The following is a 27,101-nucleotide window of genomic DNA, read 5'->3' as shown; positions in this document are numbered from 1 at the left end:
CGGGGGTTGGGGGGGCGCTGCTGGCTGTATGGGAGATGATTCCCCACCTCTGACCAATTTCAGAATTGTTTACCGCTGGAACAAGTTCCCTGATAGGGTTTTCCATTGTATAACTGGTGGGTTCATGTTTTTTTTTTTTTTTTGGTTCAAGTTAGATTTTATTCCTCTTTTATGTATTTATAGATATAAGCATGGAAACAATTCATTCATATAAATACATCTGTGTGAAGGGAAGACATTTTTTCTGTTTCATTTTTAAATTTTATTTTTAAAAATTTTGAAATTTAATTTTATTTTTTTATACAGCAGGTTATTATTAGTTATCTATTTTATGCATATACTTTTATACAGATCAATCCCAATCACCCAACTCATCCCACCACCACCACCCCATGTCTTCCCCCACTTGGTGTCCATACGTTTGTTCTCTACCTCTGTGTCTCTATTTCTGCCCTGCAAACTGGTTCATCTGTACCATTTTTCTAGGTTCCACATATATGCATTAATATCCAATATTTGTTTTTCTCTTTCTGACTTACTTCACTCTGTATGACAGTCTCGAGATCCATCGACGTCTCTACAAATGACCCCGTTTCATTCCTTTCTATGGCTGAGTAATATTCCATTTTATATATGTACCACATCTTTATCCATTCGTCTGTCTGTGGGCACTTAGGTTGCTTCCATTACCTGGCTATCGTAAATAGTGGCTGCAATGAACGTTGTGGTGAATGTGTCTTTTTGATTTATGGTTTTCTCTGGGTATATGCCCAGAAGTGGGATTGCTGGATCATATGGTAATTCTATTTTTAGTTTTTTAAGGAGCCTCCATACTGTTCTCCATAGTGACTGTATCCATTTTCATTCCCACCAAGAGTGGAAGAGGGTTCCTTTTGTCCACACCCTCCGCAGAATTTGTTGTTTGTAGATTTTCTGATGATGCCGATTCTAACAGGTGTGACGTGATACCTCGTTGTAGTTTTGATTTGCATTTCTGTAATAATTAGTGATGTTGAGCAGCTTTTCATGTGCGTCTTGACCATCTCTGTGTCTTCTTTGAAGAAACGTCTATTTAGATCTTCTGCCCAGTTTTGTATTGGGTTGTTTGTTTTTTTTTAATATTAAGCTGCATGAGCTGTTTATATATATTGGAGATTAAACCTTTGTCCATTGATTCGTTTGCAAATATTATCGCCCATTCCGAGGGTTTCCTTTTTCCATTCCCGTTTTTTTAACAAAAAAGAAAGAAAAAGAGGCAGAACACTAATGGGCGTAAAATATGCCTCTTGAAACTGTCGTTTTGAAATATGGACGTCTTTTGAATTTTTTGGTCGATATATGACCCCAGGATTTGTTTTCAGGGCAGGTGTCATTTACAGGCCTGCAATGATTTTGAATATCCACTGACCATTAGCGCTGGGGTTAAAGCTGCTGTTGTGTGAAACGGCCACAAGGTGGCAGCAGTTCTCCCTTACCAAATCTGGTTACTAGGAGAACAGAGCCTCAATGGAAGTCGTGTTCTAGGTTGTCATTTAGAATGGAATGTGCCAGGAGAAAGCCCCTTAAGTTTGTCTCACTACTTGTTCGTTTTTTAAATTTAATTTTTTATTTTTTATCACAGCAAGTTTGATTCCAATGTTTGGCTTGCTGTAGGTGTGCAAGATGTGGTTCCTTTACACATATACATATGTCTGTTCTTCCTGGGATCCTTTTCCCATGTACGTCATGACGGAATGTTGAGCAGTCTTCTCGTGGTATTCCGTAGGTCTTTGGTGATTATATATTTCACCTGTGTTTGTATATGTCTGTTAACCCCAATATCCTAATGGATCCAATCCTCACACCTTTCCATTGGTGAGCCATAAGTTTGTTTAATGAATCTGTCATTGCCCTTCCCTGTGCAAATATCTGAACTGGTATCAATGTTTAGGTAACACCTATAAGTGATATCATACGATATGTGTCTGTCTCTTTCTGACTTACTACAAGTCACGTGATTACCTCTAGACTCATCTACGGTTCTGCAAATGGCATTGCGTCCTTTTAATCCTTGGCTAATATTCTGTCTGTACATGTACCAGTTCTTCTTTGTCCACTCATCTGTTGATGGACTTTTTGGTTGTTTCCATGTCATGGCTACTGTAATGCTGCGGCAATGCACATTTGCCTGCCTCTGTCTTTCCAATTCTGACTTCTTAGTTTATAGACCCAGGAGTGGCCCTCCTGAATCATATTGTAGCAAAATGTTTACCTTGTAGATGCACCTCCATTCTGTTCTCATTAGTGGCTCTTACCAGGTTACGTCCCACTTAAAGTTGACGGTATGCAGTTCTCCACAACACCTTCAGCATTTTTTGTTTGTAGTTTTATGTGCTGAAGTTTATTCTGAGTATTGTGAGCTGATACCACTTTGTGGTTGGATTTGCATGTGTCTCATAATCCCTTGAAATTGAGCTTTCTGGCATGTCCTTTTTTTCTTCAAACTGTGAGTACAGCTTACCTCTTCAAATTGTTTTCGTGAAGTATGTGTGACATTTAGAGATATTTTGGCCGTTACCTCCCTTAAGACATTTTGAGGGCACGTTTCATTTACAGCCCTCCAGTACTGGTGCATATGAAGTGACCCTTAGCACAGGTTTTAAAGCTGCTGTTGCAGGTAACGACCAGAGGGCGGCAGCATTTCTGCTTTTCCCAATCTGGTGACTAGGGAAACAGACCATCCTGGTAGTGGTGTTCCTCAGTTATATATTAGAGTGGAATGTGCCCACCAAAGCCAATGTGTCCTTACTTATGTTTGTTTTATAAATTGAATTTATATTTTTTTATTGGAGTCATATTCCATTGTGTACATGGACCACTTCTTCTTTGTGCATTCCTGGGTTGATGGAGATTTTCGTAGCTTCCAAGTGTTGGCTATGGTAAATATTTCTGGAGTACAGGATTGCCAGCCGGTGTCCTTTTTTTTTTTGCGGTACATGGACCTCTCACTGCCGTGGACTCTCCCATTGCAGGACACAGGCTCCGGATGCGCAGTCCCAGCAGCCATAGCTCACGGGACCAGCCGCTCCATGGCATGTGGCATCTTCCCGACCCGGTGCATGAACCCGTGTCCCCTGCATTGGCAGGCGGACTCTCAACCACTGCGCCACCAGTGAGGCCCAGCCTGTGTCCTTTTGATTCTCATCCCCTCAGGTGAAAAGCCCAGCAGCGGGTATGCTTGATTGAATGGTAGCTCAGTATTTACCTTTACAAGGCACCTCATTTTTGTTTTCATTACTGGCTCTTACCATGTCCCACGTTGAACCAAGGGTAGGCATTTCTCCAAAACCCCTTCAGCATTTATTGTTTGCAGAATTTTTGCCGCTGGCCATTCTGACTGGTGTGAGCTGATAGGTTTTTGTAATTTGGATTTGCATCTCTTTAATTATTCTTAATGTTCAGCATTTTTCCATGCCATTTTAAATTTCTGGTACAGAAAAACAGAAAAAAACGGAGAGTACAATTAACCTCTTGAAATTGTCTTCTTGGATGGTTGCCCTCTTTTGAATTTTTTGGTCAATTTTCGACCCCAGGATTGTTTTTGAGGGCAGGTGTCATCTACAGGCTGAAATGAGTGTGAATATTTAGTGACCATTAGCACTGGGTTTAAAGCTGCTGTTGTGGGAAACGGCCGGAAGGCGGCAGCATTTCTCCATTCCCAAATATGGTTACCAGGGCAGCAGAGCATTTGTGGGACGAATGGAATACAGAAGAAGGCACCATTGAAGTCTAACACAGAATACCATGTCCTGGTGGATGGTAGAATGACCAGCAGGGTGTAGGAATTAGGAACTACTGGATGTATATCCTTGGTGGCTTCACTGACTGTCCTGACATCCTTTACCAGGTCCCCAGCAGCCCACGGGGCTCTCGTGGTCAGGCCACTCCCAGGATATGGAGCTCACCTGTACAACTACCCAGCAGCCCATGGGGCTCTCGTGGTCAGGCCCCTCCCAGGATACGGAGCTCCCCTGGACAGGTACCCCTGCAGGGCTGGGCACACAGGAACCGTGCACATAGCCCTCATTTCAGAGCACCCCAGATCTCCTGTCACTCAGAGCTGACACAGAGCACCTCCGAGCGGGACTTGAACTAACAAACAGCAGCTCCGACAGGTCTGTGACCCTGTGCATCACTCTGTGCAGCCTCCCTCTGCCTGGTCTTCCAGAGACTTCCACTGCAGCCGGGGCACCAGGCCTGTGTCTCCACCCATCACCCCTCCTCTCCCTGACTCCTGGCTTCCTCTCATTAGGAGAGGGTCTTCTTGAAGTTGTCTCCCACTCATGGGCCAGATAAAATGTTTAGAAAACTAGCCGGAGCTGCAGCCCCTTGACTATCCTGACTCTCAGGAGCCCACACCTGTTCCTTGGACCTGGCCGGTTCAGCGAGGTCCATTTTCTGCAATGTGAGTTCCTGAGGGATGAGGATTGGCTGAACTCGGCAGCCTGGCCATGCCGGCCAGCCCTCCCCATGTGTGCCTGGGTTGAGGTCAATATAAACAGCGCTCCAGGCAGCAAGAGCCCCTGCAGCTGTGCCTGACGCCATATTCTCTGCCCCATCAGCAGTCTCGGGGCTGTGCGGGTGGGAGGGAGTGTGGGGCCACGGCTTTGTGGGTGGCCCGGTGTGAGTGGGGCTCTGCTGGACTTTCTGCAGGAGTTGCCAGGCTGCCACCTGCTAAAGAAGAGGATGTGTCACCCATACCTTCCGCTGGAATTTCTCTCTGGGCAGAGGTGAGGAAGGAAAAAAGCAGTGGGGGCCGGGACAGGAGGGGTGTCTCAGGCAGGGAAATGGAAAGCTTCCAGTAAAACGCCCGGGGCCATGACCATCCTGGCTGGCCTGCAGGCACCAAGTTGGCCTGCATGCTGTCGCTGGTGTGGCTCCACGGCCCTTCCTCTAGGCTTTCAAGTCCTTGTACATATTCAGGTGTTTTACCTGGGAAGGGTGGGAACGGTCCAGCAGCAGCTGGCCTGGGGCTCAGCTCACGTTTACTCACAGACGCCTCGGCACGGTCCCCTAGCTTTGCAATGAGGACACTCCTCGCGGGGGTTGGGGGGGCGCTGCTGGCTGTATGGGAGATGATTCCCCACCTCTGACCAATTTCAGAATTGTTTACCGCTGGAACAAGTTCCCTGATAGGGTTTTCCATTGTATAACTGGTGGGTTCATGTTTTTTTTTTTTTTTTGGTTCAAGTTAGATTTTATTCCTCTTTTATGTATTTATAGATATAAGCATGGAAACAATTCATTCATATAAATACATCTGTGTGAAGGGAAGACATTTTTTCTGTTTCATTTTTAAATTTTATTTTTAAAAATTTTGAAATTTAATTTTATTTTTTTATACAGCAGGTTATTATTAGTTATCTATTTTATGCATATACTTTTATACAGATCAATCCCAATCACCCAACTCATCCCACCACCACCACCCCATGTCTTCCCCCACTTGGTGTCCATACGTTTGTTCTCTACCTCTGTGTCTCTATTTCTGCCCTGCAAACTGGTTCATCTGTACCATTTTTCTAGGTTCCACATATATGCATTAATATCCAATATTTGTTTTTCTCTTTCTGACTTACTTCACTCTGTATGACAGTCTCGAGATCCATCGACGTCTCTACAAATGACCCCGTTTCATTCCTTTCTATGGCTGAGTAATATTCCATTTTATATATGTACCACATCTTTATCCATTCGTCTGTCTGTGGGCACTTAGGTTGCTTCCATTACCTGGCTATCGTAAATAGTGGCTGCAATGAACGTTGTGGTGAATGTGTCTTTTTGATTTATGGTTTTCTCTGGGTATATGCCCAGAAGTGGGATTGCTGGATCATATGGTAATTCTATTTTTAGTTTTTTAAGGAGCCTCCATACTGTTCTCCATAGTGACTGTATCCATTTTCATTCCCACCAAGAGTGGAAGAGGGTTCCTTTTGTCCACACCCTCCGCAGAATTTGTTGTTTGTAGATTTTCTGATGATGCCGATTCTAACAGGTGTGACGTGATACCTCGTTGTAGTTTTGATTTGCATTTCTGTAATAATTAGTGATGTTGAGCAGCTTTTCATGTGCGTCTTGACCATCTCTGTGTCTTCTTTGAAGAAACGTCTATTTAGATCTTCTGCCCAGTTTTGTATTGGGTTGTTTGTTTTTTTTTAATATTAAGCTGCATGAGCTGTTTATATATATTGGAGATTAAACCTTTGTCCATTGATTCGTTTGCAAATATTATCGCCCATTCCGAGGGTTTCCTTTTTCCATTCCCGTTTTTTTAACAAAAAAGAAAGAAAAAGAGGCAGAACACTAATGGGCGTAAAATATGCCTCTTGAAACTGTCGTTTTGAAATATGGACGTCTTTTGAATTTTTTGGTCGATATATGACCCCAGGATTTGTTTTCAGGGCAGGTGTCATTTACAGGCCTGCAATGATTTTGAATATCCACTGACCATTAGCGCTGGGGTTAAAGCTGCTGTTGTGTGAAACGGCCACAAGGTGGCAGCAGTTCTCCCTTACCAAATCTGGTTACTAGGAGAACAGAGCCTCAATGGAAGTCGTGTTCTAGGTTGTCATTTAGAATGGAATGTGCCAGGAGAAAGCCCCTTAAGTTTGTCTCACTACTTGTTCGTTTTTTAAATTTAATTTTTTATTTTTTATCACAGCAAGTTTGATTCCAATGTTTGGCTTGCTGTAGGTGTGCAAGATGTGGTTCCTTTACACATATACATATGTCTGTTCTTCCTGGGATCCTTTTCCCATGTACGTCATGACGGAATGTTGAGCAGTCTTCTCGTGGTATTCCGTAGGTCTTTGGTGATTATATATTTCACCTGTGTTTGTATATGTCTGTTAACCCCAATATCCTAATGGATCCAATCCTCACACCTTTCCATTGGTGAGCCATAAGTTTGTTTAATGAATCTGTCATTGCCCTTCCCTGTGCAAATATCTGAACTGGTATCAATGTTTAGGTAACACCTATAAGTGATATCATACGATATGTGTCTGTCTCTTTCTGACTTACTACAAGTCACGTGATTACCTCTAGACTCATCTACGGTTCTGCAAATGGCATTGCGTCCTTTTAATCCTTGGCTAATATTCTGTCTGTACATGTACCAGTTCTTCTTTGTCCACTCATCTGTTGATGGACTTTTTGGTTGTTTCCATGTCATGGCTACTGTAATGCTGCGGCAATGCACATTTGCCTGCCTCTGTCTTTCCAATTCTGACTTCTTAGTTTATAGACCCAGGAGTGGCCCTCCTGAATCATATTGTAGCAAAATGTTTACCTTGTAGATGCACCTCCATTCTGTTCTCATTAGTGGCTCTTACCAGGTAACGTCCCACTTAAAGTTGACGGTATGCAGTTCTCCACAACACCTTCAGCATTTTTTGTTTGTAGTTTTATGTGCTGAAGTTTATTCTGAGTATTGTGAGCTGATACCACTTTGTGGTTGGATTTGCATGTGTCTCATAATCCCTTGAAATTGAGCTTTCTGGCATGTCCTTTTTTTCTTCAAACTGTGAGTACAGCTTACCTCTTCAAACTGTTTTCGTGAAGTATGTGTGACATTTAGAGATATTTTGGCCGTTACCTCCCTTAAGACATTTTGAGGGCACGTTTCATTTACAGCCCTCCAGTACTGGTACATATGAAGTGACCCTTAGCACAGGTTTTAAAGCTGCTGTTGCAGGTAACGACCAGAGGGCGGCAGCATTTCTGCTTTTCCCAATCTGGTGACTAGGGAAACAGACCATCCTGGTAGTGGTGTTCCTCAGTTATATATTAGAGTGGAATGTGCCCACCAAAGCCAATGTGTCCTTACTTATGTTTGTTTTATAAATTGAATTTATATTTTTTTATTGGAGTCATATTCCATTGTGTACATGGACCACTTCTTCTTTGTGCATTCCTGGGTTGATGGAGATTTTCGTAGCTTCCAAGTGTTGGCTATGGTAAATATTTCTGGAGTACAGGATTGCCAGCCGGTGTCTTTTTTTTTTTGCGGTACATGGACCTCTCACTGCCGTGGACTCTCCCATTGCAGGACACAGGCTCCGGATGCGCAGTCCCAGCAGCCATAGCTCACGGGACCAGCCGCTCCATGGCATGTGGCATCTTCCCGACCCGGTGCGTGAACCCGTGTCCCCTGCATTGGCAGGCGGACTCTCAACCACTGCGCCACCAGTGAGGCCCAGCCTGTGTCCTTTTGATTCTCATCCCCTCAGGTGAAAGGCCCAGCAGTGGGTATGCTTGATTGAATGGTAGCTCTGTATTTACCTTTACAAGGCACCTCATTTTTGTTTTCATTACTTGCTCTTACCATGTCCCACGTTGAACCAAGGGTAGGCGTTCCTCCAAAACCCCTTCAGCATTTATTGTTTGCAGAATTTTTGCCGCTGGCCATTCTGACTGGTGTGAGCTGATAGGTTTTTGCAATTTGGATTTGCAAATCTTTAATTATTCTTAATGTTCAGCATTTTTCCATGCCATTTTAAATTTCTGGTACAGAAAAACAGAAAAAAACGGAGAGTACAATTAACCTCTTGAAATTGTCTTCTTGGATGGTTGCCCTCTTTTGAATTTTTTGGTCAATTTTCGACCCCAGGATTGTTTTTGAGGGCAGGTGTCATCTACAGGCTGAAATGAGTGTGAATATTTAGTGACCATTAGCACTGGGTTTAAAGCTGCTGTTGTGGGAAGCGGCCACAAGGCGGCAGCATTTCTCCATTCCCAAATATGCTTACCAGGGCAGCAGAGCATTTGTGGGACGAATGGAATACAGAAGAAGGCACCATTGAAGTCCAACACAGAATACCATGTCCTGGTGGATGGTAGAATGACCAGCAGGGTGTAGGAATTAGGAACTACTGGATGTATATCCTTGGTGGCTTCACTGACTGTCCTGACATCCTTTACCAGGTCCCCAGCAGCCCACGGGGCTCTCGTGGTCAGGCCACTCCCAGGATATGGAGCTCACCTGTGCAACTACCCAGCAGCCCATGGGGCTCTCGTGGTCAGGCCCCTCCCAGGATACGGAGCTCCCCTGGACAGGTACCCATGCAGGGCTGGGCACACAGGAACCGTGCACATAGCCCTCATTTCAGAGCACCCCAGATCTCCTGTCACTCAGAGCTGACACAGAGCACCTCCGAGCAGGACTTGAACTAACAAACAGCAGCTCCGACAGGTCTGTGACCCTGTGCATCACTCTGTGCAGCCTCCCTCTGCCTGGTCTTCCAGAGACTTCCACTGCAGCCGGGGCACCAGGCCTGTGTCTCCACCCATCACCCCTCCTCTCCCTGACTCCTGGCTTCCTCTCATTAGGAGAGGGTCTTCTTGAAGTTGTCTCCCACTCATGGGCCAGATAAAATGTTTAGAAAACAAGCCGGAGCTGCAGCCCCTTGACTATCCTGACTCTCAGGAGCCCACACCTGTTCCTTGGACCTGGCCGGTTCAGCGAGGTCCATTTTCTGCAATGTGAGTTCCTGAGGGATGAGGATTGGCTGAACTCGGCAGCCTGGCCATGCCGGCCAGCCCTCCCCATGTGTGCCTGGGTTGAGGTCAATATAAACAGCGCTCCAGGCAGCAAGAGCCCCTGCAGCTGTGCCTGACGCCATATTCTCTGCCCCATCAGCAGTCTCGGGGCTGTGCGGGTGGGAGGGAGTGTGGGGCCACGGCTTTGTGGGTGGCCCGGTGTGAGTGGGGCTCTGCTGGACTTTCTGCAGGAGTTGCCAGGCTGCCACCTGCTAAAGAAGAGGATGTGTCACCCATACCTTCCGCTGGAATTTCTCTCTGGGCAGAGGTGAGGAAGGAAAAAAGCAGTGGGGGCCGGGACAGGAGGGGTGTCTCAGGCAGGGAAATGGAAAGCTTCCAGTAAAACGCCCGGGGCCATGACCATCCTGGCTGGCCTGCAGGCACCAAGTTGGCCTGCATGCTGTCGCTGGTGTGGCTCCACGGCCCTTCCTCTAGGCTTTCAAGTCCTTGTACATATTCAGGTGTTTTACCTGGGAAGGGTGGGAACGGTCCAGCAGCAGCTGGCCTGGGGCTCAGCTCACGTTTACTCACAGACGCCTCGGCACGGTCCCCTAGCTTTGCAATGAGGACACTCCTCGCGGGGGTTGGGGGGGCGCTGCTGGCTGTATGGGAGATGATTCCCCACCTCTGACCAATTTCAGAATTGTTTACCGCTGGAACAAGTTCCCTGATAGGGTTTTCCATTGTATAACTGGTGGGTTCATGTTTTTTTTTTTTTTTGGTTCAAGTTAGATTTTATTCCTCTTTTATGTATTTATAGATATAAGCATGGAAACAATTCATTCATATAAATACATCTGTGTGAAGGGAAGACATTTTTTCTGTTTCATTTTTAAATTTTATTTTTAAAAATTTTGAAATTTAATTTTATTTTTTTATACAGCAGGTTATTATTAGTTATCTATTTTATGCATATACTTTTATACAGATCAATCCCAATCACCCAACTCATCCCACCACCACCACCCCATGTCTTCCCCCACTTGGTGTCCATACGTTTGTTCTCTACCTCTGTGTCTCTATTTCTGCCCTGCAAACTGGTTCATCTGTACCATTTTTCTAGGTTCCACATATATGCATTAATATCCAATATTTGTTTTTCTCTTTCTGACTTACTTCACTCTGTATGACAGTCTCGAGATCCATCGACGTCTCTACAAATGACCCAGTTTCATTCCTTTCTATGGCTGAGTAATATTCCATTTTATATATGTACCACATCTTTATCCATTCGTCTGTCTGTGGGCACTTAGGTTGCTTCCATTACCTGGCTATCGTAAATAGGGGCTGCAATGAACATTGTGGTGAATGTGTCTTTTTGATTTATGGTTTTCTCTGGGTATATGCCCAGAAGTGGGATTGCTGGATCATATGGTAATTCTATTTTTAGTTTTTTAAGGAGCCTCCATACTGTTCTCCATAGTGACTGTATCCATTTTCATTCCCACCAAGAGTGGAAGAGGGTTCCTTTTGTCCACACCCTCCGCAGAATTTGTTGTTTGTAGATTTTCTGATGATGCCGATTCTAACAGGTGTGAGGTGATACCTCATTGTAGTTTTGATTTGCATTTCTGTAATAATTAGTGATGTTGAGCAGCTTTTCATGTGCGTCTTGACCATCTCTGTGTCTTCTTTGAAGAAACGTCTATTTAGATCTTCTGCCCAGTTTTGTATTGGGTTGTTTGTTTTTTTTAATATTAAGCTGCATGAGCTGTTTATATATATTGGAGATTAAACCTTTGTCCATTGATTCGTTTGCAAATATTTTCGCCCATTCTGAGGGTTGCCTTTTTCCATTCCCGTTTTTTTAACAAAAAAGAAAGAAAAAGAGGCAGAACACTAATGGGCGTAAAATATGCCTCTTGAAACTGTCGTTTTGAAATATGGACGTCTTTTGAATTTTTTGGTCGATATATGACCCCAGGATTTGTTTTCAGGGCAGGTGTCATTTACAGGCCTGCAATGATTTTGAATATCCACTGACCATTAGCGCTGGGGTTAAAGCTGCTGTTGTGTGAAACGGCCACAAGGTGGCAGCAGTTCTCCCTTACCAAATCTGGTTACTAGGAGAACAGAGCCTCAATGGAAGTCGTGTTCTAGGTTGTCATTTAGAATGGAATGTGCCAGGAGAAAGCCCCTTAAGTTTGTCTCACTACTTGTTCGTTTTTTAAATTTAATTTTTTATTTTTTATCACAGCAAGTTTGATTCCAATGTTTGGCTTGCTGTAGGTGTGCAAGATGTGGTTCCTTTACACATATACATATGTCTGTTCTTCCTGGGATCCTTTTCCCATGTACGTCATGACGGAATGTTGAGCAGTCTTCTCGTGGTATTCCGTAGGTCTTTGGTGATTATATATTTCACCTGTGTTTGTATATGTCTGTTAACCCCAATATCCTAATGGATCCAATCCTCACACCTTTCCATTGGTGAGCCATAAGTTTGTTTAATGAATCTGTCATTGCCCTTCCCTGTGCAAATATCTGAACTGGTATCAATGTTTAGGTAACACCTATAAGTGATATCATACGATATGTGTCTGTCTCTTTCTGACTTACTACAAGTCACGTGATTACCTCTAGACTCATCTACGGTTCTGCAAATGGCATTGCGTCCTTTTAATCCTTGGCTAATATTCTGTCTGTACATGTACCAGTTCTTCTTTGTCCACTCATCTGTTGATGGACTTTTTGGTTGTTTCCATGTCATGGCTACTGTAATGCTGCGGCAATGCACATTTGCCTGCCTCTGTCTTTCCAATTCTGACTTCTTAGTTTATAGACCCAGGAGTGGCCCTCCTGAATCATATTGTAGCAAAATGTTTACCTTGTAGATGCACCTCCATTCTGTTCTCATTAGTGGCTCTTACCAGGTAACGTCCCACTTAAAGTTGACGGTATGCAGTTCTCCACAACACCTTCAGCATTTTTTGTTTGTAGTTTTATGTGCTGAAGTTTATTCTGAGTATTGTGAGCTGATACCACTTTGTGGTTGGATTTGCATGTGTCTCATAATCCCTTGAAATTGAGCTTTCTGGCATGTCCTTTTTTTCTTCAAACTGTGAGTACAGCTTACCTCTTCAAACTGTTTTCGTGAAGTATGTGTGACATTTAGAGATATTTTGGCCGTTACCTCCCTTAAGACATTTTGAGGGCACGTTTCATTTACAGCCCTCCAGTACTGGTGCATATGAAGTGACCCTTAGCACAGGTTTTAAAGCTGCTGTTGCAGGTAACGACCAGAGGGCGGCAGCATTTCTGCTTTTCCCAATCTGGTGACTAGGGAAACAGACCATCCTGGTAGTGGTGTTCCTCAGTTATATATTAGAGTGGAATGTGCCCACCAAAGCCAATGTCTCCTTACTTATGTTTGTTTTATAAATTGAATTTATATTTTTTTATTGGAGTCATATTCCATTGTGTACATGGACCACTTCTTCTTTGTGCATTCCTGGGTTGATGGAGATTTTCGTAGCTTCCAAGTGTTGGCTATGGTAAATATTTCTGGAGTACAGGATTGCCAGCCGGTGTCTTTTTTTTTTTGCGGTACATGGACCTCTCACTGCCGTGGACTCTCCCATTGCAGGACACAGGCTCCGGATGCGCAGTCCCAGCAGCCATAGCTCACGGGACCAGCCGCTCCATGGCATGTGGCATCTTCCCGACCCGGTGCGTGAACCCGTGTCCCCTGCATTGGCAGGCGGACTCTCAACCACTGCGCCACCAGTGAGGCCCAGCCTGTGTCCTTTTGATTCTCATCCCCTCAGGTGAAAGGCCCAGCAGTGGGTATGCTTGATTGAATGGTAGCTCTGTATTTACCTTTACAAGGCACCTCATTTTTGTTTTCATTACTTGCTCTTACCATGTCCCACGTTGAACCAAGGGTAGGCGTTCCTCCAAAACCCCTTCAGCATTTATTGTTTGCAGAATTTTTGCCGCTGGCCATTCTGACTGGTGTGAGCTGATAGGTTTTTGCAATTTGGATTTGCAAATCTTTAATTATTCTTAATGTTCAGCATTTTTCCATGCCATTTTAAATTTCTGGTACAGAAAAACAGAAAAAAACGGAGAGTACAATTAACCTCTTGAAATTGTCTTCTTGGATGGTTGCCCTCTTTTGAATTTTTTGGTCAATTTTCGACCCCAGGATTGTTTTTGAGGGCAGGTGTCATCTACAGGCTGAAATGAGTGTGAATATTTAGTGACCATTAGCACTGGGTTTAAAGCTGCTGTTGTGGGAAGCGGCCACAAGGCGGCAGCATTTCTCCATTCCCAAATATGGTTACCAGGGCAGCAGAGCATTTGTGGGACGAATGGAATACAGAAGAAGGCACCATTGAAGTCCAACACAGAATACCATGTCCTGGTGGATGGTAGAATGACCAGCAGGGTGTAGGAATTAGGAACTACTGGATGTATATCCTTGGTGGCTTCACTGACTGTCCTGACATCCTTTACCAGGTCCCCAGCAGCCCACGGGGCTCTCGTGGTCAGGCCACTCCCAGGATATGGAGCTCACCTGTGCAACTACCCAGCAGCCCATGGGGCTCTCGTGGTCAGGCCCCTCCCAGGATACGGAGCTCCCCTGGACAGGTACCCCTGCAGGGCTGGGCACACAGGAACCGTGCACATAGCCCTCATTTCAGAGCACCCCAGATCTCCTGTCACTCAGAGCTGACACAGAGCACCTCCGAGCAGGACTTGAACTAACAAACAGCAGCTCCGACAGGTCTGTGACCCTGTGCATCACTCTGTGCAGCCTCCCTCTGCCTGGTCTTCCAGAGACTTCCACTGCAGCCGGGGCACCAGGCCTGTGTCTCCACCCATCACCCCTCCTCTCCCTGACTCCTGGCTTCCTCTCATTAGGAGAGGGTCTTCTTGAAGTTGTCTCCCACTCATGGGCCAGATAAAATGTTTAGAAAACAAGCCGGAGCTGCAGCCCCTTGACTATCCTGACTCTCAGGAGCCCACACCTGTTCCTTGGACCTGGCCGGTTCAGCGAGGTCCATTTTCTGCAATGTGAGTTCCTGAGGGATGAGGATTGGCTGAACTCGGCAGCCTGGCCATGCCGGCCAGCCCTCCCCATGTGTGCCTGGGTTGAGGTCAATATAAACAGCGCTCCAGGCAGCAAGAGCCCCTGCAGCTGTGCCTGACGCCATATTCTCTGCCCCATCAGCAGTCTCGGGGCTGTGCGGGTGGGAGGGAGTGTGGGGCCACGGCTTTGTGGGTGGCCCGGTGTGAGTGGGGCTCTGCTGGACTTTCTGCAGGAGTTGCCAGGCTGCCACCTGCTAAAGAAGAGGATGTGTCACCCATACCTTCCGCTGGAATTTCTCTCTGGGCAGAGGTGAGGAAGGAAAAAAGCAGTGGGGGCCGGGACAGGAGGGGTGTCTCAGGCAGGGAAATGGAAAGCTTCCAGTAAAACGCCCGGGGCCATGACCATCCTGGCTGGCCTGCAGGCACCAAGTTGGCCTGCATGCTGTCGCTGGTGTGGCTCCACGGCCCTTCCTCTAGGCTTTCAAGTCCTTGTACATATTCAGGTGTTTTACCTGGGAAGGGTGGGAACGGTCCAGCAGCAGCTGGCCTGGGGCTCAGCTCACGTTTACTCACAGACGCCTCGGCACGGTCCCCTAGCTTTGCAATGAGGACACTCCTCGCGGGGGTTGGGGGGGCGCTGCTGGCTGTATGGGAGATGATTCCCCACCTCTGACCAATTTCAGAATTGTTTACCGCTGGAACAAGTTCCCTGATAGGGTTTTCCATTGTATAACTGGTGGGTTCATGTTTTTTTTTTTTTTTGGTTCAAGTTAGATTTTATTCCTCTTTTATGTATTTATAGATATAAGCATGGAAACAATTCATTCATATAAATACATCTGTGTGAAGGGAAGACATTTTTTCTGTTTCATTTTTAAATTTTATTTTTAAAAATTTTGAAATTTAATTTTATTTTTTTATACAGCAGGTTATTATTAGTTATCTATTTTATGCATATACTTTTATACAGATCAATCCCAATCACCCAACTCATCCCACCACCACCACCCCATGTCTTCCCCCACTTGGTGTCCATACGTTTGTTCTCTACCTCTGTGTCTCTATTTCTGCCCTGCAAACTGGTTCATCTGTACCATTTTTCTAGGTTCCACATATATGCATTAATATCCAATATTTGTTTTTCTCTTTCTGACTTACTTCACTCTGTATGACAGTCTCGAGATCCATCGACGTCTCTACAAATGACCCAGTTTCATTCCTTTCTATGGCTGAGTAATATTCCATTTTCTATATGTACCACATCTTTATCCATTCGTCTGTCTGTGGGCACTTAGGTTGCTTCCATTACCTGGCTATCGTAAATAGTGGCTGCAATGAACATTGTGGTGAATGTGTCTTTTTGATTTATGGTTTTCTCTGGGTATATGCCCAGAAGTGGGATTGCTGGATCATATGGTAATTCTATTTTTAGTTTTTTAAGGAGCCTCCATACTGTTCTCCATAGTGACTGTATCCATTTTCATTCCCACCAAGAGTGGAAGAGGGTTCCTTTTGTCCACACCCTCCGCAGAATTTGTTGTTTGTAGATTTTCTGATGATGCCGATTCTAACAGGTGTGAGGTGATACCTCATTGTAGTTTTGATTTGCATTTCTGTAATAATTAGTGATGTTGAGCAGCTTTTCATGTGCGTCTTGACCATCTCTGTGTCTTCTTTGAAGAAACGTCTATTTAGATCTTCTGCCCAGTTTTGTATTGGGTTGTTTGTTTTTTTTTAATATTAAGCTGCATGAGCTGTTTATATATATTGGAGATTAAACCTTTGTCCATTGATTCGTTTGCAAATATTTTCGCCCATTCTGAGGGTTGCCTTTTTCCATTCCCGTTTTTTTAACAAAAAAGAAAGAAAAAGAGGCAGAACACTAATGGGCGTAAAATATGCCTCTTGAAACTGTCGTTTTGAAATATGGACGTCTTTTGAATTTTTTGGTCGATATATGACCCCAGGATTTGTTTTCAGGGCAGGTGTCATTTACAGGCCTGCAATGATTTTGAATATCCACTGACCATTAGCGCTGGGGTTAAAGCTGCTGTTGTGTGAAACGGCCACAAGGTGGCAGCAGTTCTCCCTTACCAAATCTGGTTACTAGGAGAACAGAGCCTCAATGGAAGTCGTGTTCTAGGTTGTCATTTAGAATGGAATGTGCCAGGAGAAAGCCCCTTAAGTTTGTCTCACTACTTGTTCGTTTTTTAAATTTAATTTTTTATTTTTTATCACAGCAAGTTTGATTCCAATGTTTGGCTTGCTGTAGGTGTGCAAGATGTGGTTCCTTTACACATATACATATGTCTGTTCTTCCTGGGATCCTTTTCCCATGTACGTCATGACGGAATGTTGAGCAGTCTTCTCGTGGTATTCCGTAGGTCTTTGGTGATTATATATTTCACCTGTGTTTGTATATGTCTGTTAACCCCAATATCCTAATGGATCCAATCCTCACACCTTTCCATTGGTGAGCCATAAGTTTGTTTAATGAATCTGTCATTGCCCTTCCCTGTGCAAATATCTGAACTGGTATCAATGTTTAGGTAACACCTATAAGTGATATCATACGATATGTGTCTGTCTCTTTCTGACTTACTACAAGTCACGTGATTACCTCTAGACTCATCTACGGTTCTGCAAATGGCATTGCGTCCTTTTAATCCTTGGCTAATATTCTGTCTGTACATGTACCAGTTCTTCTTTGTCCACTCATCTGTTGATGGACTTTTTGGTTGTTTCCATGTCATGGCTACTGTAATGCTGCGGCAATGCACATTTGCCTGCCTCTGTCTTTCCAATTCTGACTTCTTAGTTTATAGACCCAGGAGTGGCCCTCCTGAATCATATTGTAGCAAAATGTTTACCTTGTAGATGCACCTCCATTCTGTTCTCATTAGTGGCTCTTACCAGGTAACGTCCCACTTAAAGTTGACGGTATGCAGTTCTCCACAACACCTTCAGCATTTTTTGTTTGTAGTTTTATGTGCTGAAGTTTATTCTGAGTATTGTGAGCTGATACCACTTTGTGGTTGGATTTGCATGTGTCTCATAATCCCTTGAAATTGAGCTTTCTGGCATGTCCTTTTTTTCTTCAAACTGTGAGTACAGCTTACCTCTTCAAACTGTTTTCGTGAAGTATGTGTGACATTTAGAGATATTTTGGCCGTTACCTCCCTTAAGACATTTTGAGGGCACGTTTCATTTACAGCCCTCCAGTACTGGTGCATATGAAGTGACCCTTAGCACAGGTTTTAAAGCTGCTGTTGCAGGTAACGACCAGAGGGCGGCAGCATTTCTGCTTTTCCCAATCTGGTGACTAGGGAAACAGACCATCCTGGTAGTGGTGTTCCTCAGTTATATATTAGAGTGGAATGTGCCCACCAAAGCCAATGTCTCCTTACTTATGTTTGTTTTATAAATTGAATTTATATTTTATTATTGGAGTCATATTCCATTGTGTACATGGACCACTTCTTCTTTGTGCATTCCTGGGTTGATGGAGATTTTCGTAGCTTCCAAGTGTTGGCTATGGTAAATATTTCTGGAGTACAGGATTGCCAGCCGGTGTCTTTTTTTTTTTGCGGTACATGGACCTCTCACTGCCGTGGACTCTCCCATTGCAGGACACAGGCTCCGGATGCGCAGTCCCAGCAGCCATAGCTCACGGGACCAGCCGCTCCATGGCATGTGGCATCTTCCCGACCCGGTGCATGAACCCGTGTCCCCTGCATTGGCAGGCGGACTCTCAACCACTGCGCCACCAGTGAGGCCCAGCCTGTGTCCTTTTGATTCTCATCCCCTCAGGTGAAAGGCCCAGCAGTGGGTATGCTTGATTGAATGGTAGCTCTGTATTTACCTTTACAAGGCACCTCATTTTTGTTTTCATTACTTGCTCTTACCATGTCCCACGTTGAACCAAGGGTAGGCGTTCCTCCAAAACCCCTTCAGCATTTATTGTTTGCAGAATTTTTGCCGCTGGCCATTCTGACTGGTGTGAGCTGATAGGTTTTTGCAATTTGGATTTGCAAATCTTTAATTATTCTTAATGTTCAGCATTTTTCCATGCCATTTAAAATTTCTGGTACAGAAAAACAGAAAAAAACGGAGAGTACAATTAACCTCTTGAAATTGTCTTCTTGGATGGTTGCCCTCTTTTGAATTTTTTGGTCAATTTTCGACCCCAGGATTGTTTTTGAGGGCAGGTGTCATCTACAGGCTGAAATGAGTGTGAATATTTAGTGACCATTAGCACTGGGTTTAAAGCTGCTGTTGTGGGAAACGGCCACAAGGCGGCAGCATTTCTCCATTCCCAAATATGGTTACCAGGGCAGCAGAGCATTTGTGGGACGAATGGAATACAGAAGAAGGCACCATTGAAGTCCAACACAGAATACCATGTCCTGGTGGATGGTAGAATGACCAGCAGGGTGTAGGAATTAGGAACTACTGGATGTATATCCTTGGTGGCTTCACTGACTGTCCTGACATCCTTTACCAGGTCCCCAGCAGCCCACGGGGCTCTCGTGGTCAGGCCACTCCCAGGATATGGAGCTCACCTGTGCAACTACCCAGCAGCCCATGGGGCTCTCGTGGTCAGGCCCCTCCCAGGATACGGAGCTCCCCTGGACAGGTACCCCTGCAGGGCTGGGCACACAGGAACCGTGCACATAGCCCTCATTTCAGAGCACCCCAGATCTCCTGTCACTCAGAGCTGACACAGAGCACCTCCGAGCAGGACTTGAACTAACAAACAGCAGCTCCGACAGGTCTGTGACCCTGTGCATCACTCTGTGCAGCCTCCCTCTGCCTGGTCTTCCAGAGACTTCCACTGCAGCCGGGGCACCAGGCCTGTGTCTCCACCCATCACCCCTCCTCTCCCTGACTCCTGGCTTCCTCTCATTAGGAGAGGGTCTTCTTGAAGTTGTCTCCCACTCATGGGCCAGATAAAATGTTTAGAAAACAAGCCGGAGCTGCAGCCCCTTGACTATCCTGACTCTCAGGAGCCCACACCTGTTCCTTGGACCTGGCCGGTTCAGCGAGGTCCATTTTCTGCAATGTGAGTTCCTGAGGGGTGAGGATTGGCTGAACTCGGCAGCCTGACCATGCCGGCCAGCCCTCCCCATGTGTGCCTGGGTTGAGGTCAATATAAACAGCGCTCCAGGCAGCAAGAGCCCCTGCAGCTGTGCCTGATGCCATATTCTCTGCCCCATCAGCAGTCTCGGGGCTGTGCGGGTGGGAGGGAGTGTGGGGCCATGGCTTTGAGGGTGGCCCGGTGTGAGTGGGGCTCTGCTGGACTTTCTGCAGGAGTTGCCAGGCTGCCACCTGCTAAAGAAGAGGATGAGTCACCCATACCTTCCGCTGGAATTTCTCTCTGGGCAGAGGTGAGGAAGGAAAAAAGCAGTGGGGGCCGGGACAGGAGGGGTGTCTCAGGCAGGGAAATGGAAAGCTTCCAGTAAAACGCCCGGGGCCATGACCATCCTGGCTGGCCTGCAGGCACCAAGTTGGCCTGCATGCTGTCGCTGGTGTGGCTCCACGGCCCTTCCTCTAGGCTTTCAAGTCCTTGTACATATTCAGGTGTTTTACCTGGGAAGGGTGGGAACGGTCCAGCAGCAGCTGGCCTGGGGCTCAGCTCACGTTTACTCACAGACGCCTCGGCACGGTCCCCTAGCTTTGCAATGAGGACACTCCTCGCGGGGGTTGGGGGGGCGCTGCTGGCTGTATGGGAGATGATTCCCCACCTCTGACCAATTTCAGAATTGTTTACCGCTGGAACAAGTTCCCTGATAGGGTTTTCCATTGTATAACTGGTGGGTTCATGTTTTTTTTTTTTTTTGGTTCAAGTTAGATTTTATTCCTCTTTTATGTATTTATAGATATAAGCATGGAAACAATTCATTCATATAAATACATCTGTGTGAAGGGAAGACATTTTTTCTGTTTCATTTTTAAATTTTATTTTTAAAAATTTTGAAATTTAATTTTATTTTTTTATACAGCAGGTTATTATTAGTTATCTATTTTATGCATATACTTTTATACAGATCAATCCCAATCACCCAACTCATCCCACCACCACCACCCCATGTCTTCCCCCACTTGGTGTCCATACGTTTGTTCTCTACCTCTGTGTCTCTATTTCTGCCCTGCAAACTGGTTCATCTGTACCATTTTTCTAGGTTCCACATATATGCATTAATATCCAATATTTGTTTTTCTCTTTCTGACTTACTTCACTCTGTATGACAGTCTCGAGATCCATCGACGTCTCTACAAATGACCCAGTTTCATTCCTTTTTATGGCTGAGTAATATTCCATTTTATATATGTACCACATCTTTATCCATTCGTCTGTCTGTGGGCACTTAGGTTGCTTCCATTACCTGGCTATCGTAAATAGTGGCTGCAATGAACATTGTGGTGAATGTGTCTTTTTGATTTATGGTTTTCTCTGGGTATATGCCCAGAAGTGGGATTGCTGGATCATATGGTAATTCTATTTTTAGTTTTTTAAGGAGCCTCCATACTGTTCTCCATAGTGACTGTATCCATTTTCATTCCCACCAAGAGTGGAAGAGGGTTCCTTTTGTCCACACCCTCCGCAGAATTTGTTGTTTGTAGATTTTCTGATGATGCCGATTCTAACAGGTGTGAGGTGATACCTCATTGTAGTTTTGATTTGCATTTCTGTAATAATTAGTGATGTTGAGCAGCTTTTCATGTGCGTCTTGACCATCTCTGTGTCTTCTTTGAAGAAACGTCTATTTAGATCTTCTGCCCAGTTTTGTATTGGGTTGTTTGTTTTTTTTTAATATTAAGCTGCATGAGCTGTTTATATATATTGGAGATTAAACCTTTGTCCATTGATTCGTTTGCAAATATTTTCGCCCATTCTGAGGGGTGCCTTTTTCCATTCCCGTTTTTTTAACAAAAAAGAAAGAAAAAGAGGCAGAACACTAATGGGCGTAAAATATGCCTCTTGAAACTGTCGTTTTGAAATATGGACGTCTTTTGAATTTTTTGGTCGATATATGGCCCCCGGATTTGTTTTCAGGGCAGGTGTCATTTACAGGCCTGCAATGATTTTGAATATCTACTGACCATTAGCGCTGGGGTTAAAGCTGCTGTTGTGTGAAACGGCCACAAGGTGGCAGCAGTTCTCCCTTACCAAATCTGGTTACTAGGAGAACAGAGCCTCAATGGAAGTCGTGTTCTAGGTTGTCATTTAGAATGGAATGTGCCAGGAGAAAGCCCCTTAAGTTTGTCTCACTACTTGTTCGTTTTTTAAATTTAATTTTTTATTTTTTATCACAGCAAGTTTGATTCCAATGTTTGGCTTGCTGTAGGTGTGCAAGATGTGGTTCCTTTACACATATACATATGTCTGTTCTTCCTGGGATCCTTTTCCCATGTACGTTATGACGGAATGTTGAGTAGTCTTCTCGTGGTATTCCGTAGGTCTTTGGTGATTATATATTTCACCTGTGTTTGTATATGTCTGTTAACCCCAATATCCTAATGGATCCAATCCTCACACCTTTCCATTGGTGAGCCATAAGTTTGTTTAATGAATCTGTCATTGCCCTTCCCTGTGCAAATATCTGAACTGGTATCAATGTTTAGGTAACACCTATAAGTGATATCATACGATATGTGTCTGTCTCTTTCTGACTTACTACAAGTCACGTGATTACCTCTAGACTCATCTACGGTTCTGCAAATGGCATTGCGTCCTTTTAATCCTTGGCTAATATTCTGTCTGTACATGTACCAGTTCTTCTTTGTCCACTCATCTGTTGATGGACTCTTTGGTTGTTTCCATGTCATGGCTATTGTAATGCTGCGGCAATGCACATTTGCCTGCCTCTGTCTTTCCAATTCTGACTTCTTAGTTTATAGACCCAGGAGTGGCCCTCCTGAATCATATTGTAGCAAAATGTTTACCTTGTAGATGCACCTCCATTCTGTTCTCATTAGTGGCTCTTACTAGGTTACATCCCACTTAAAGTTGACGGTATGCAGTTCTCCACAACTCCTTCAGCATTTTTTGTTTGTAGTTTTATGTGCTGAAGTTTATTCTGAGTATTGTGAGCTGATACCACTTTGTGGTTGGATTTGCATGTGTCTCATAATCCCTTGAAATTGAGCTTTCTGGCATGTCCTTTTTTTCTTCAAACTGTGAGTACAGCTTACCTCTTCAAATTGTTTTCGTGAAGTATGTGTGACATTTAGAGATATTTTGGCCGTTACCTCCCTTAAGACATTTTGAGGGCACGTTTCATTTACAGCCCTCCAGTACTGGTGCATATGAAGTGACCCTTAGCACAGGTTTTAAAGCTGCTGTTGCAGGTAACGACCAGAGGGCGGCAGCATTTCTGCTTTTCCCAATCTGGTAACTAGGGAAACAGACCATCCTGGTAGTGGTGTTCCTCAGTTATATATTAGAGTGCAATGTGCCCACCAAAGCCAATGTCTCCTTACTTATGTTTGTTTTATAAATTGAATTTATATTTTTTTATTGGAGTCATATTCCATTGTGTACATGGACCACTTCTTCTTTGTGCATTCCTGGGTTGATGGAGATTTTCGTAGCTTCCAAATGTTGGCTATGGTAAATATTTCTGGAGTACAGGATTGCCAGCCGGTGTCCTTTTTTTTTTTTTGCGGTACATGGACCTCTCACTGCCGTGGACGCTCCCATTGCAGGACACAGGCTCCGGATGCGCAGTCCCAGCAGCCATAGCTCACGGGACCAGCCGCTCCATGGCATGTGGCATCTTCCCGACCCGGTGCATGAACCCGTGTCCCCTGCATTGGCAGGCGGACTCTCAACCACTGCGCCACCAGTGAGGCCCAGCCTGTGTCCTTTTGATTCTCATCCCCTCAGGTGAAAGGCCCAGCAGCGGGTATGCTTGATTGAATGGTAGCTCTGTATTTACCTTTACAAGGCACCTCATTTTTGTTTTCATTACTGGCTCTTACCATGTCCCACGTTGAACCAAGGGTAGGCATGTCTCCAAAACCCCTTCAGCATTTATTGTTTGCAGAATTTTTGCCGCTGGCCATTCTGACTGGTGTGAGCTGATAGGTTTTTGCAATTTGGATTTGCATATCTTTAATTATTCTTAATGTTCAGCATTTTTCCATGCCATTTTAAATTTCTGGTACAGAAAAACAGAAAAAAACGGAGAGTACAATTAACCTCTTGAAATTGTCTTCTTGGATGGTTGCCCTCTTTTGAATTTTTTGGTCAATTTTCGACCCCAGGATTGTTTTTGAGGGCAGGTGTCATCTACAGGCTGAAATGAGTGTGAATATTTAGTGACCATTAGCACTGGGTTTAAAGCTGCTGTTGTGGGAAACGGCCACAAGGCGGCAGCATTTCTCCATTCCCAAATATGGTTACCAGGGCAGCAGAGCATTTGTGGGACGAATGGAATACAGAAGAAGGCACCATTGAAGTCTAACACAGAATACCATGTCCTGGTGGATGGTAGAATGACCAGCAGGGTGTAGGAATTAGGAACTACTGGATGTATATCCTTGGTGGCTTCACTGACTGTCCTGACATCCTTTACCAGGTCCCCAGCAGCCCACGGGGCTCTCGTGGTCAGGCCACTCCCAGGATATGGAGCTCACCTGTGCAACTACCCAGCAGCCCATGGGGCTCTCGTGGTCAGGCCCCTCCCAGGATACGGAGCTCCCCTGGACAGGTACCCCTGCAGGGCTGGGCACACAGGAACCGTGCACATAGCCCTCATTTCAGAGCACCCCAGATCTCCTGTCACTCAGAGCTGACACAGAGCACCTCCGAGCGGGACTTGAACTAACAAACAGCAGCTCCGACAGGTCTGTGACCCTGTGCATCACTCTGTGCAGCCTCCCTCTGCCTGGTCTTCCAGAGACTTCCACTGCAGCCGGGGCACCAGGCCTGTGTCTCCACCCATCACCCCTCCTCTCCCTGACTCCTGGCTTCCTCTCATTAGGAGAGGGTCTTCTTGAAGTTGTCTCCCACTCATGGGCCAGATAAAATGTTTAGAAAACTAGCCGGAGCTGCAGCCCCTTGACTATCCTGACTCTCAGGAGCCCACACCTGTTCCTTGGACCTGGCCGGTTCAGCGAGGTCCATTTTCTGCAATGTGAGTTCCTGAGGGATGAGGATTGGCTGAACTCGGCAGCCTGACCATGCCGGCCAGCCCTCCCCATGTGTGCCTGGGTTGAGGTCAATATAAACAGCGCTCCAGGCAGCAAGAGCCCCTGCAGCTGTGCCTGACGCCATATTCTCTGCCCCATCAGCAGTCTCGGGGCTGTGCGGGTGGGAGGGAGTGTGGGGCCATGGCTTTGTGGGTGGCCCGGTGTGAGTGGGGCTCTGCTGGACTTTCTGCAGGAGTTGCCAGGCTGCCACCTGCTAAAGAAGAGGATGCGTCACCCATACCTTCCGCTGGAATTTCTCTCTGGGCAGAGGTGAGGAAGGAAAAAAGCAGTGGGGGCCGGGACAGGAGGGGTGTTTTAGGCAGGGAAATGGAAAGCTTCCAGTAAAACGCCCGGGGCCATGACCATCCTGGCTGGCCTGCAGGCACCAAGTTGGCCTGCATGCTGTCGCTGGTGTGGCTCCACGGCCCTTCCTCTAGGCTTTCAAGTCCTTGTACATATTCAGGTGTTTTACCTGGGAAGGGTGGGAACGGTCCAGCAGCAGCTGGCCTGGGGCTCAGCTCACGTTTACTCACAGACGCCTCGGCACGGTCCCCTAGCTTTGCAATGAGGACACTCCTCGCGGGGGTTGGGGGGGCGCTGCTGGCTGTATGGGAGATGATTCCCCACCTCTGACCAATTTCAGAATTGTTTACCGCTGGAACAAGTTCCCTGATAGGGTTTTCCATTGTATAACTGGTGGGTTCAGGTTTTTTTTTTTTTGGTTCAAGTTAGATTTTATTCCTCTTTTATGTATTTATAGATATAAGCATGGAAACAATTCATTCATATAAATACATCTGTGTGAAGGGAAGACATTTTTTCTGTTTCATTTTTAAATTTTATTTTTAAAAACTTTGAAATTTAATTTTATTTTTTTATATAGCAGGTTATTATTAGTTATCTATTTTATGCATATACTTGTATACAGGTCAATCCCAATCACCCAACTCATCCCACCACCACCACCCCATGTCTTCCCCCACTTGGTGTCCATACGTTTGTTCTCTACCTCTGTGTCTCTATTTCTGCCCTGCAAACTGGTTCATCTGTACCATTTTTCTAGGTTCCACATATATGCATTAATATCCAATATTTGTTTTTCTCTTTCTGACTTACTTCACTCTGTATGACAGTCTCGAGATCCATCGACGTCTCTACAAATGACCCCGTTTCATTCCTTTTTATGGCTGAGTAACATTCCATTTTATATATGTACCACATCTTTATCCATTCGTCTGTCTGTGGGCACTTAGGTTGCTTCCATTACCTGGCTATCGTAAATAGTGGCTGCAATGAACGTTGTGGTGAATGTGTCTTTTTGATTTATGGTTTTCTCTGGGTATATGCCCAGAAGTGGGATTGCTGGATCATATGGTAATTCTATTTTTAGTTTTTTAAGGAACCTCCATACTGTTCTCCATAGTGACTGTATCCATTTTCATTCCCACCAAGAGTGGAAGAGGGTTCCTTTTGTCCACACCCTCCGCAGAATTTGTTGTTTGTAGATTTTCTGATGATGCCGATTCTAACAGGTGTGACGTGATACCTCGTTGTAGTTTTGATTTGCATTTCTGTAATAATTAGTGATGTTGAGCAGCTTTTCATGTGCGTCTTGACCATCTCTGTGTCTTCTTTGAAGAAACGTCTATTTAGATCTTCTGCCCAGTTTTGTATTGGGTTGTTTGTTTTTTTTTAATATTAAGCTGCATGAGCTGTTTATATATATTGGAGATTAAACCTTTGTCCATTGATTCGTTTGCAAATATTTTCGCCCATTCTGAGGGTTGCCTTTTTCCATTCCCGTTTTTTTAACAAAAAAGAAAGAAAAAGAGGCAGAACACTAATGGGCATAAAATATGCCTCTTGAAACTGTCGTTTTGAAATATGGACGTCTTTTGAATTTTTTGGTCGATATATGACCCCAGGATTTGTTTTCAGGGCAGGTGTCATTTACAGGCCTGCAATGATTTTGAATATCCACTGACCATTAGCGCTGGGGTTAAAGCTGCTGTTGTGTGAAACGGCCACAAGGTGGCAGCAGTTCTCCCTTACCAAATCTGGTTACTAGGAGAACAGAGCCTCAATGGAAGTCGTGTTCTAGGTTGTCATTTAGAATGGAATGTGCCAGGAGAAAGCCCCTTAAGTTTGTCTCACTACTTGTTCGTTTTTTAAATTTAATTTTTTATTTTTTATCACAGCAAGTTTGATTCCAATGTTTGGCTTGCTGTAGGTGTGCAAGATGTGGTTCCTTTACACATATACATATGTCTGTTCTTCCTGGGATCCTTTTC

Source organism: Hyperoodon ampullatus (assembly GCF_949752795.1).
Source record: "Hyperoodon ampullatus genome assembly, chromosome: 4".
Lineage (NCBI taxonomy): Eukaryota > Metazoa > Chordata > Mammalia > Artiodactyla > Ziphiidae > Hyperoodon > Hyperoodon ampullatus.
Note: the sequence above shows the minus strand (reverse complement) of the source record.